Source organism: Arachis hypogaea, chromosome 10 (assembly GCF_003086295.3).
Source record: "Arachis hypogaea cultivar Tifrunner chromosome 10, arahy.Tifrunner.gnm2.J5K5, whole genome shotgun sequence".
Taxonomy (NCBI): domain Eukaryota; kingdom Viridiplantae; phylum Streptophyta; class Magnoliopsida; order Fabales; family Fabaceae; genus Arachis; species Arachis hypogaea.
In genome coordinates this window covers 48384184-48396000 of record NC_092045.1, presented here as the reverse complement: position 1 = coordinate 48396000, position 11817 = coordinate 48384184, and positions in this window count along the sequence as shown.

The window sequence follows — 11817 nt, the reverse complement described above, 5'->3', positions numbered from 1 at the left end:
TTTCAGAGGGACATTTCCTTAGCATACCTCTATACCTCTCCCAGGCATTATAAAGGGATTCATTATCCTCTTGTTTAAAGCCTTGGATGTCCAGTCTTAACTGTGTCATCCTTTTTGGAGGGTAAAAATGATTCAGGAATTTGTCTGACAACTGTTTCCATGTCTTTATGCTTGCTGTAGGTTGGTTATTCAACCACCTTTTAGCTTGATCTTTTACAGCAAATGGAAACAGTAATAGTCTGTAGACATCCTGATCTACCTCTTTATCATGTACTGTGTCAGCAATTTGTAAAAACTGTGCCAGAAACTCAGTAGGTTCTTCCTGTGGAAGACCGGAATACTGGCAATTTTGCTGCACTATGATAATGAGTTGAGGATTTAGTTCAAAGCTGCTTGCTTTGATGGGAGGTGTACAGATGCTACTCCCATATGCAGCTGTAATGGGGTTAGCATATGACCCCAGAGTCCTTTTGGACTGATTAATCCCACTTAAGTCCATAATGGACAAAAGGGAAATGATGATGATTGCAAGGAGATAAATTTTTGTTTTTTTTTTGTTTTTTTTTGAATTTGACGAAAAAAATAAAATAAAGTAAAATAAAATTAAGATAAAATTCGAAAATCAAAAAGAAAGTAAGATCAAAGCAAATTGAAAACTGAATCAATTAGTTAATTAAAAGGATTTTGAAAACAGCAATTAAAAAGATATGATTGAAAAATTTTTGTGAGAAAGATTTGATTTTAAAAAAGAGGAAAGAGAAAAACACAAAAGACACCAAACTTAAAATTTTTAGAAAATCAAACACAAATTTTTCGAAAAATTTTAAGGGAAAAACACAAAGAGGACACCAAACTTAGAATTTTTATGAATCAAAAAGGGACTAAAACATGCAAAAATCGAAAATTAAAAGAAAAACAAAAGCATGCAATTGACACCAAACTTAGAATATGAAACTAGACTCAACTAAAGGACTCTAAACCAACAAAAATAAAACAGTCCTAATCTAAGCAACAAGATAAGCCGTCAGTTGTCCAAACTCAACAATCCCCGGCAACGGCGCCAAAAACTTGGTGCACGAAATTGCAATCACACTTTTGCAACTCCGCACAACTAACCAGCAAGTGCACTGGGTCGTCCAAGTAATACCTTGCGTGAGCAAGGGTCGATCCCACGAAGATTGTCGGCTTGAAGCAAGCTATGGTTATCTTGTAAATCTTAGTCAGGATATCAGAAATTATCAGGATTGATTGTGAAAAGCAAAAGAACATGAAATTGCAGTAATGGAGAATAGGTTGAGGTTTGGAGATGCTCCATCTTCTGAATCTCTGCTTTCCTACTGTCTTCTTCTTCAAGCACGCAGGTCTCCTTCCATGGCAAGCTGTATGTAGGGTTTCACCGTTGTCAATGGCTACCTCCCATCCTCTCAGTGAAAGCGATTGCATATGCTCTGTCACAGCATAGCGGAATTCATCTGTCGGTTCTCAATCAGGCCGGAATAGAATCCAGTGATTCTTTTGCGTCTGTCACTAACGCCCCGCCTTCAGGAGTTTGAAGCACGTCACAGGCATTCAATCATTGAATCCTACTCAGAATACCACAGACAAGGTTTAGACCTTCCGGATTCTCTTGAATGCCGCCATCAATTCTAGCTTATACCACGAAGATTCCGGTTAAAGAATCCAAGAGATAACTACTTAATCTAAGGTAGAACGGAGGTGGTTTTCAGGCACGCGTTCATAGCTGAGAATGATGATGATTGTCACGGATCATCACATTCATCCGGGTTAAGAACAAGTATTATCTTAGAATGGAAGCAAGCATGATTGAATGAGAAACAGTAGTAATTGCATTAATCCATCAAGACACAGCAGAGCTCCTCACCCCCAACCATGGGGTTTAGAGACTCATGCTGTGGAAAGTACACAAAGAAAGGTGTAAAGTGTCATGAGGTCATAAGGTCATAAGGTACTGATACAATGTCAAAAGATCCTATTAATAGTAAACTAGTAGCCTAGGGTGTACAGAAATGAGTAAATGACGTAAAAATCCACTTCTGGGTCCACTTGGTGTGTGCTTGGGCTGAGCAATGAAGCAATTTCGTGTAGAGACCTTTTCTGGAGTTAAACGCCAGCTTTCATGCCAGTTTGGGCGTTTAACTCCAAGTTTTATGCCAGTTCCGGCGTTTAACGCTGGAATTTCTGAGGCTGTTTTGCCACGCCGGTTTGGGCCATCAAATCTTGGGCAAAGTATGGACTATCATATATTGCTGGAAAGCCCAGGATGTCTACCTTCCAATGCCGTTGAGAGCGCGCCAGTTGGGCTTCTGTAGCTCCAGAAAATCCACTTCGAGTGCAGGGAGGTCAGAATCCAACAGCATCTGCAGTCCTTTTTGGTCTCGGAATCAGATTTTTGCTCAGGACCCTCAATTTCAGCCAGAAAATACCTGAAATCACAGAAAAACACACAAACTCATAGTAAAGTCCAGAAAAGTGAATTTTAGCTAAAAACTAATAAAAATATACTAAAAACTAACTAGATTATACTAAAAACATACTAAAAACAATGCCAAAAAGCATACAAATTATCCGCTCATCATCCCACTATTCTCTTCACCACTCACATCTATCCTTCATAAAACCCCACCTACCCCACCATCCAAATTCAAACCACTTTTCCTCCTAAACCCACCCATAATGGCCGAAACCTACCCCTCTCTCCACCCCTATATAAACCCTACTTCACTCCTTCATTTTCACACAACCTAAACACTACTTCTCCCCTTCCATCTCCTCTATTTCCTCTTTTTCTACTCTTTTCTTTCCTCTTTTGCTCGAGGACGAGCAAACCTTCTAAGTTTGGTGTGGTAAAAGCGTTGCTTTTTGTTTTTCCATAACCATTTATGGCACCTAAGGCCAAAGAAACCTCTAGAAAGAGGAAAGGGAAGGCAAAAGCTTCCACCTCCGAGTCATGGGAGATGGAGAGATTCATCTCAAGGGTGCATCAAGACCACTTCTATGAAGTTCTAGAAAGAGTGAATATCCGGAGATCCGACATGAGATCCGAAGAAGAGGTTGGGAAGTTCTTACCAACCCTATTCAACAAGTCAGAATCTTAATGGTTCAAGAGTTCTATGCCAATGCATGGATCACCAAGAACCATGATCAAAGTGTAAACCCGGAACCAAAGAATTGGCTTACAATGGTTCGGGGGAAATGCTTTGATTTTAGTCCAAAAAATGTAAGGTTGGCATTCAACTTGCCCATAATGCAAGGAGATGAACACCCCTACACTAGAAGGGTAAACTTTGATCAAAGGTTGGACCAAGTCCTCAAAGACATTTGTGAAGAGGGCGCTCAATGGAAGAGAGATTCAAAAGGGAAGCCGGTTCAACTGAGAAGGCATGACCTCAAGCCCGTGGCTAGGGGATGGTTGGAGTTTATCCGAAGCTACTATAGACCGGGCTATCATGATTCATAGCATCATGATTGGAGAGGAAGTAGAAGTTCATGAGGTTATATCCCAAGAACTTTATAAGGTGGCGGACAAGTCCTCTACCTTGGCAAGGTTAGCCTTCCCTCATCTCATTTGTCACCTCTGTAATTCAGTTGGAATTAACATAGAGAGAAACATCCTCATTGATGAAGACAAGCCCATCACTAAGAAGAGGATGGAGCAAACAAGAGATCCCACTCATGGACATGAGGAAATTCCTCATCATGAAATCCATGAGATGCCTCAAGGGATGCACTTTCCTCCACAAAACTATTGGGAGCAAATCAACACCTCCCTAAGAGAATTGAGTTCCAACATGGGACAACTAAGGGTGGAGCACCAAGAACATTCCATCCTCCTCCATGAAATTAGAGAAGATCAAAGAATCATGAGAGAGGAGCAACAAAGGCAAGGAAGAGACATTAAGGAGCTCAAGCACTCCATAAGATCTTCAAGAGGAAGAACAAGCCGCCATCACTAAGGTGGACCCGTTCTTTAATCTCCTAGTTCTTTATTTTTCTGTTTTTCGAAAATTATGCTTTATGTTTTATTTATGTTTGTGTCTTATGATCATTAGTGCTTAGTGTCTATGCCTTAAAGTTATGAAAGTCCTATGAAAAAGAGCAAGCAGAAAAAGCCAATAGCCCTTTAAACCAAAAGGCAAGGATAATAAAAATGATCCAAGGCTTCGAGCATCAGTGGATAGGAGCGCATACAGGAATAACATACTGGCCTAAGCGGCTAAACCAAGCTGTCCCTAACCATGTGCTTGTGGCGTGAAGGTGTCAAGTGAAAACTTGAGACTGAGCGGTTAAAATCGTGATCCAAAGCAAAAAGAGTGTGCTTAAGAACCCTGGACACCTCTAATTGGGGACTCTAGCAAAGTTGAGTCACAATCTGAAAAGGTTCACCCAGTTATGTGTCTGTAGCATGGATGTATCTGGTGGTGATACTGGCAAACAGAGTGCTTTGGGCCACGGCCAAGACTCATAAAGTAGCTGTGTTCAAGAATCATCATACTTAACTAGGAGAATCATTAACACTATCTAGATTCTGAGTTCCTATAGAAGCCAATCATTCTAAACTTCAAAGGATAAAGTGAGATGCCAAAACTGTTCAGAGGCAAAAAGCTAAAAGCCCCGCTCATCTAATTAATACTGATATTCATAGATGTTTTTGGAATTAATTCTATATTCTCTTCTTTTTATCCTATTTGATTTTGAGTTGCTTGGGGACAAGCAATAATTTAAGTTTGGTGTTGTGATGAGCGGATAATTTATACGCTTTTTGGCATTGTTTTTAGTATGCTTTTAGTATGTTTTAGGTAGTTTTTATTATATTTTTATTAGTTTTTATTTAAAATTCACTTTCTGGACTTTACTATGAGTTTGTGTGTTTTTCTGTGATTTCAGGTATTTTCTGGCTGAAATTGAGGGACCTGAGCAAAAATCTGATTCAGAGGCTGAAAAGGGCTGCAGATGTTGTTGGATTCTGACCTCTCTGCACTCGAAGTAGTTTTTTTAGAGCTACAGAAGCCTAATTGGCACGCTCTTAATTGCGTTGGAAAGTAGACATCCAGGGCTTTCCAGCAATATATAATAGTCCTTACTTTATTCGAGATTTGATGGCCCAAACAGGCGTTCCAAGTCAGCTTCAGAATTCCCGGTGTTAAACGCCGGAACTGGCACAAAAGTGGGAGTTAAACGCCCAAACTGGCACAAAAGCTAGCGTTTAACTCCAAGAAAAGTCTCTACACATGGAAGCTTCAATGCTCAGCCCAAGAACACACCAAGTGGGCCCGAAAGTGGATTTTTACGTCATTTACTCATTTCTGTAAACCCTAGGCTACTAGTTCTCTATAAATAGGACCTTTTGCTATTGTATTTGAGAAAATCTTTCAATCTTCAGATCATCTTTTGATCATGTTTTTATGATTGAACCCTCTTTGGGAGGCTGGCCATTTGGCCATGCCTAGACCTTGTTCTTATGTATTTTCAATGGTAGAGTTTCTACACACCATAGATTAAGGTGTGGAGCTCTGCTGTACCTCGAGTATTAATGCAATTACTATTGTTCTTCTATTCAATTCAGCTTATTCTTCTTCTAATATATCACTTGTTCCTCAACTTGATAAATGTGATGACCCGTGACACTCATCATCATTCTCACCTATGAACGTGTTCCTGACAACCACCTCCGTTCTACCTTAGATTGAGTGGGTATCTCTTGGATTCCTTAATCAGAATCTTCGTGGTATAGGCTAGAATCCATTGGCGACCATTCTTGAGAATCCGGAAGGTCTAAACCTTGTCTGTGGTATTCTGAGTAGGATTTAGGGATTGAATGATTGTGACGAGCTTCAAACTCGCGATTGTGGGGCGTTAGTGATAGACGCAAAAGAATCACTAGATTCTATTCCGACATGATCGAGAACCGACAGATGAATAGCCGTGCTGTGACAGAGCGCGTTGAACATTTTCACTGAGAGGACGGGACTGTAGCCATTGACAACGGTGATGCCCAACATACAGCTTGCCATGGAAAGGAGTAAGAAGGATTGGATGAAGACAGTAGGAAAGCAGAGAGACGGAAGGGACAAAGCATCTCCATATGCTTATCTGAAATTCTCAGCAATGAATTACATAAGTATCTCTATCTTTATTTTATGTTTTATTCATCTTTTAATTATCAATCCTCCATAACCATTTGAATTCGCCTGACTGAGATTTACAAGATGACTATAGCTTGCTTCATACCAACAATCTCCGTGGGATTGATCCTTACTCTCGTAAGGTTTATTACTTGGACGACCCAGTGCACTTGCTGGTTAGTTGTGCGAAGTTCTGATAAAGAGTTGAGATTGTAATTGAGCGTACCATGTTGATGGTGCTATTGATGATCACAATTTCGTGCACCATCTCTACTAATGTTTCTTCATCTTCTTTCAACTTGGAAATTGGCATGGTCATGGATGTTTCTTTTGACACATCCTTTGGTTCCTGGATCTTGGTCAAGATGTTTTATCCTTATTTTTCTCTTCCTTATCAGGTGAGTTTCTGTCTTTACCCAACTCGGGATACGGACCTTATGTGTTGACATATGCTCTTTGTGCATGGGTCACAACTCTTGGAATGAAAAGAGCTTTGTCCAAAAAGTTGCGTTGAAACCTAGCCTGACGCTTACCTCTTCTCCTTGCCCCTCGTCAAGAGGTGCCTCTTCTCAAGTATCCAACCCAATTTCCAAAATGTCCTCTAGGAACATTAAAGTTGTAATTCCTTGAGTATTTTGGAGCACTATTCTTCATTCATTTATTGTTTGACACATTGGCAGATGGAACTCTAGTCCAATTGGATACCCCATGGAGATTTTAATCGACTATGACCACCATATGCATCTACTGCTTCACAGGGGCATTTACAAGGTCTCTGATGCGTGAGCATCTTAAACACTTTTCATTAACATTTCTTATAGAAAAGTTGTGACTTTTGCTTAATAATTATATGATTTTCAAGGCTATTCTATTAGTACCTTGATTTCCTTGGTTTCATGATTCTTGTAGAAAAATTTTAGGAAAAGGGAAGAAAAAGAACAAAGAAGAACCAAGAATTGAAGACAAATGCAAAGAGAATTCATGGATGCTGTCAACCTTGACCTCCTCACACTCTAACGTGCATAACTTGAGATAAAGAGGTCTAATTGACACGGTTCCAATAGCATTAGAAAGCCAATGTCTAGAGATTTCCAATGATGTATAATAGTCTATGCTTTCGCTTTGGCATCATGGTGCAAAATGCCGCAACATTGGCATTTATCGCCAAACCACATCCAATATCACCATTCCATGCAGGAGTCCCGGTGCCAAATGCCAGAAACCCCAAGTTTGGCTCCAGTAGTGACAATCAGAGTGGTCTCCACATGATTCAGTATCAAATCTTTTGCTCTAATTTGGTTTCTAAATCAATTTTGAGTTAAGAAAATATCTTTTTAGGTTTTAGAATTTAAATTTTATATCGATTAGGATTAGATATAAAAGAGGAAGAGATTTGTCCTGGGCTTATTGGTGCGGGAAAATTGAATTTTCCACAACTTAACTGACAAGTGCACTGGGTCATCTATGTAATACCTCAGGTAAGTGAGGGTGAATCCAACGAGGATTATTGGATTGAACAAGCTGTGGTTATCCTGCAGATCTTAGTCAAGTAATTAGAAAGTTGATTGTTGTTGTTGTAGGTGCAAAGACAAAACAATAACGAAAGCAATAAAGAATTGACGTAGAACAATAGTGAGAAAATAGTTAAGGCCTCAGAGATGCTTGTTCTTTCGGATTAATACTTCTTATTGACTACTTTAACAATGAACGATTCTTTCAATGGCAAGGCTATAAGTGATTAAGCTAGGGGTAGTGGTCATTAATCTCCTCTTGTCCAAACCAAATGCCCAAACAGGTCTGTCAATCTGGATGAGGGTGAAGCTCACGCAACTCAATCTCTGATGATCCTACTTAAAATGCCACAGACAAAGGTCGGATCTTTCAGATCGGAGAATGAAGCTCTATGATTCTAGCCTTAACGTCACAAGTCACATATCCCAATTAGACCAAATAACTTGTTGGAACCTATGATGTACTCTCAAACTGTAGCTCAATACTATCCGAGTCAAGACTCGTAAGAACTCATGTAGAATAAGGGGTCATACTTTTGTTCCACCCCAGAATCATAAAGATAAAGAACGACAATACATCATAGAATGGAATCAATCAAGTATTAAAGTAGAAAGGTAATGATATTAATCCATAAGAATGAGCAGAGCTCCTATCCTTAACTTAGGAGGTTTAGCCCCTCATATTTTACAGACGATAAAGTGGAAATAAGTTATGAGAGGCTACAGATCCTAAACATGGGTGATCTTTTCCTATATATACTAATCTAATAATTAAAAATTACAAAAATGAAATAAACTAAGCAGAAAGGTGCGAAAATCCACTTCTGGACCCACTTGGTGAGTATTTGGGCTGAGCTCGCATTTAGATTGGAAAAGTGGGTGTTCGAGTCTCCACGCTGCTTCCTTGCTCCCTTAGTGGCGTTGAATGCCAGTTTTGGGCGTTCAACACTGGCCTTCGTCCTTTTGGGGCGTTGAACGCCAGAAAGGGTGTATGTTGGGCATTCAACGCCCGTTTTGGGCAGTCCATTCCAAAGAAAAGTATAGACCATTATATATTTCTAAAAAGCCCTAGAAGTTAGCTTTTCAACGCAGAGGAGAACGTGTCAATTGGACTTCTGTAACTACAAAAATGCTCATTTGAATGCATGGAGGTCAGGATCTCACAACATCTACACTCCTTTCTTTGTCTCTAAATCAGACTTTGCCAAAACTTGCCAAATTCACCCAAAAATCACCTAAAATTATAAGAAAAACAAAAAAGCTCAAAGTAGCACTCAAAATGTGAATTTTGCACTAAAACCTACTAAAACATAATAAAACTTAATAAAATATATTAAAAACACTAAGAAAGTAAACCCAAAAAGGGGTATAAAATATTCACTTATCAGAACACCAAACTTAAATTGTTGGTTGTCCTCAAGCAACCAAAAATAAAGTAGGACTAAAGAGAAGTGAAAGATAAATAAGTCTAAGAGCTATTAATAAAGCTCAGTTCCAAATAATTGAATGGGGCTGTTAGCTCTTTACTTTTGAACAGTTTTGGCATCTCACTTTCCTTTGAAGCTCAAAAGTATTGGCATCCCTTGGAACCAGAATCCAGATGATATTATTGATTCTCTTCTTTTAGTACTTCATGATTCTTGAACACAACTTCTTTTGGTGCTTTGCACCTTTTGAGCCTAGCCGTGCCTCTAAGCGTTTTGTTTTCCCGTATTGCCACCGGATACATAGACGCCACAAGCACTTAACTGGGGGAACCTTTTGGATTTGCATTTAGCTTTGCTTAAATTCCCAGACAGTGGTGCCCAGAGTTCTTAAGCATACTCTTTAGCTTTTGGATCACAACTTTAACTGCTCAGTCTCAAGTTTTCTGCTTGACACCTTCACACCACAAGCATATAGTTAAGGATAGTAGCTCATATGAGCTTTTGAAGCCAATTTTTGACCCTTCAACCATTGATGCTCAAAGTCTTGGAACCTTTTCTTGGTTTTCTTCCTGTTAAAATATTTATTACTTTTTTTTGGGGTGCTGTTTCTTTTGCTTCAAGAATATATAATTTGTATTTTTCTGAGAGCTAATAAGACTTCTCTAAATTCACTGTTCTTCCAAGAGCCAACACCCTCAACTTCAAGGAAATTATGCACACTTAATTTATACATTCAGCGAGTAAATGTAAGGTCACCACTTTGTGAATTAGAAGGAACAAATTATAATCAACTCAAGAATTCTTGTATTTTACTGCTTTTAAAGAAAAACAAAATTTTATTCAAGTTCAATGGAATGATAGGTGGAATATCTTATACTTAGTTGACAGAAATAAAAATTAACAACTAGAAAAATTAAAAATCCTACTAGTGATCATCCAATCTAAAATATGAAAAACAGGAATTAAAATACTAATATAGGAACTGAACAGGGGGTGAAACTCAACCACATTAATCATGGTGGTCATTGCTCTCTTCAGAAGATACTTTCTGGCACTTCAGCTTTTCTAAATCCCGCCCCTGCTTCTCTTGTTCTTCAGCCAACTTATGAAGGATGCGAGATTGATCCTTTTACTCCTCTCTCAATTGGTCTATAGTAGATTGTAACTATTCCAAGGATGCTACCAGTTGAGTCCAATATTCAATTGGAGGGATATTGTGTTCTTGAGGCTGCTCAGGTGTCTGCCTCTCAGGAGGGTCAACTGACTACTAAATCTTGTCCGGAGCTGGTCCCCTGGTGTACTCCATGCTCTCCTTCGTGATTGGGCTGTCTATTGGGATGCATGTGTCTTTGTCAATCAAGACTCTGAGGTGTAGAAAAGTTAGCTTGGCTTGAGTTGAGGTCTTGTTTGCGAATTTGTACAACTCATAGGGGATTTGCTGGTTAACTTCCACTTTATTGCCCAACATGATGTAGTGGATCATCACCGCTCGCCTCACAGTAACTTCAGAACGGTTGCTAGTAGGGAGTATGGAATGCCCAATGAAGTTCAGCCATCCTCTAGCAACCCGCTTGAGATCCATTCTCCTCAGTTGGTTCGATTGATCTTTCTTGTTAACTATCCATTGATTTCTGTGCAGACATATGTCCTCAAGGACTTGATTTATCCTTGGATTAGCTTGTACTCTTCTATTAAAAGAGTTAGGGTTATCCTTTTATGGGAGTAGTTTGAAAACCTCCCTTATTCTATTCAGATTGAAATACACAGTCTTTTCTCGGACCATGGTACGCCATGTATGGAATCCTTGTCCCTTTTTCTTTTATTTATCTGTCATCCACAGATTTGCATAAAACTCATTGACTCTTACTATTCCAACATTAGTTGCAAGCTTGGCCAGAGTTGTCCAATCTCTCATTCAAATCTGTTCTTGGATTTCTAGGTATTCATCATTTGTTAATTTGAAGTTGACTTCCGGAATCATTGTCTTCTTGCATACTACATTATAGTAGTGTTCTTCATGAAACTTCGAATAGAATCTGTAAGGTTTATAGGCAGTTGTTGGTGGAGCACTTTCTTTCTTATTTCTTAATGTGGATCTTTCACTCCTCGGAGCCATGGATTGTGATTAAGTGAAAGAGGAAAGCGTTTTTCACACCAAACTTAAAAGGTTTGCTCATCCCGAGCAACAAAAAAGAGGAAGATGGAAGCGTATGCTAAAGGAGGAAGGGCGTGGAGGGAGAGAGATAGTCGAATGTTTAAGTAGAGGGAGGGATGGTGTGGTTTTTGAATTTTAAATTGAAAGGGGGATAGGAGAAGAGAGCTAAATTTAAATGGAAAAGATAATGTTGAAAGATAAGGAAGATATGATTGAAGTTTCTTTTAATTATCAAAGATTTGAAAAAGATAATGTGGAAAGAGAAGATATTCATGAAAAAGGTTTGAAATGAGAAGATATGGATTGAAAAGATTTGACATGAAAGAGATTTGATTTGGAAAGATAAGATTGGAAAATGAGTTGCTGAAAAAATATCTGGATTACATTGGTTTAATTTTGTGAAATATAAATTAAAATAAAAAGGTATGATTTGGAGATTTGATTGTTGAAAAGATAAGGTTTTGAAAAGATATGGTATGAAAAAGTCAACCCATCCTTCCTCCTTTGCTTCATTCGAACTTTTGCCCGTCCCCCTCCTGGGCGTTCAACGCCCAGGTCTGGCGTTGAACACTAAGGGTCTC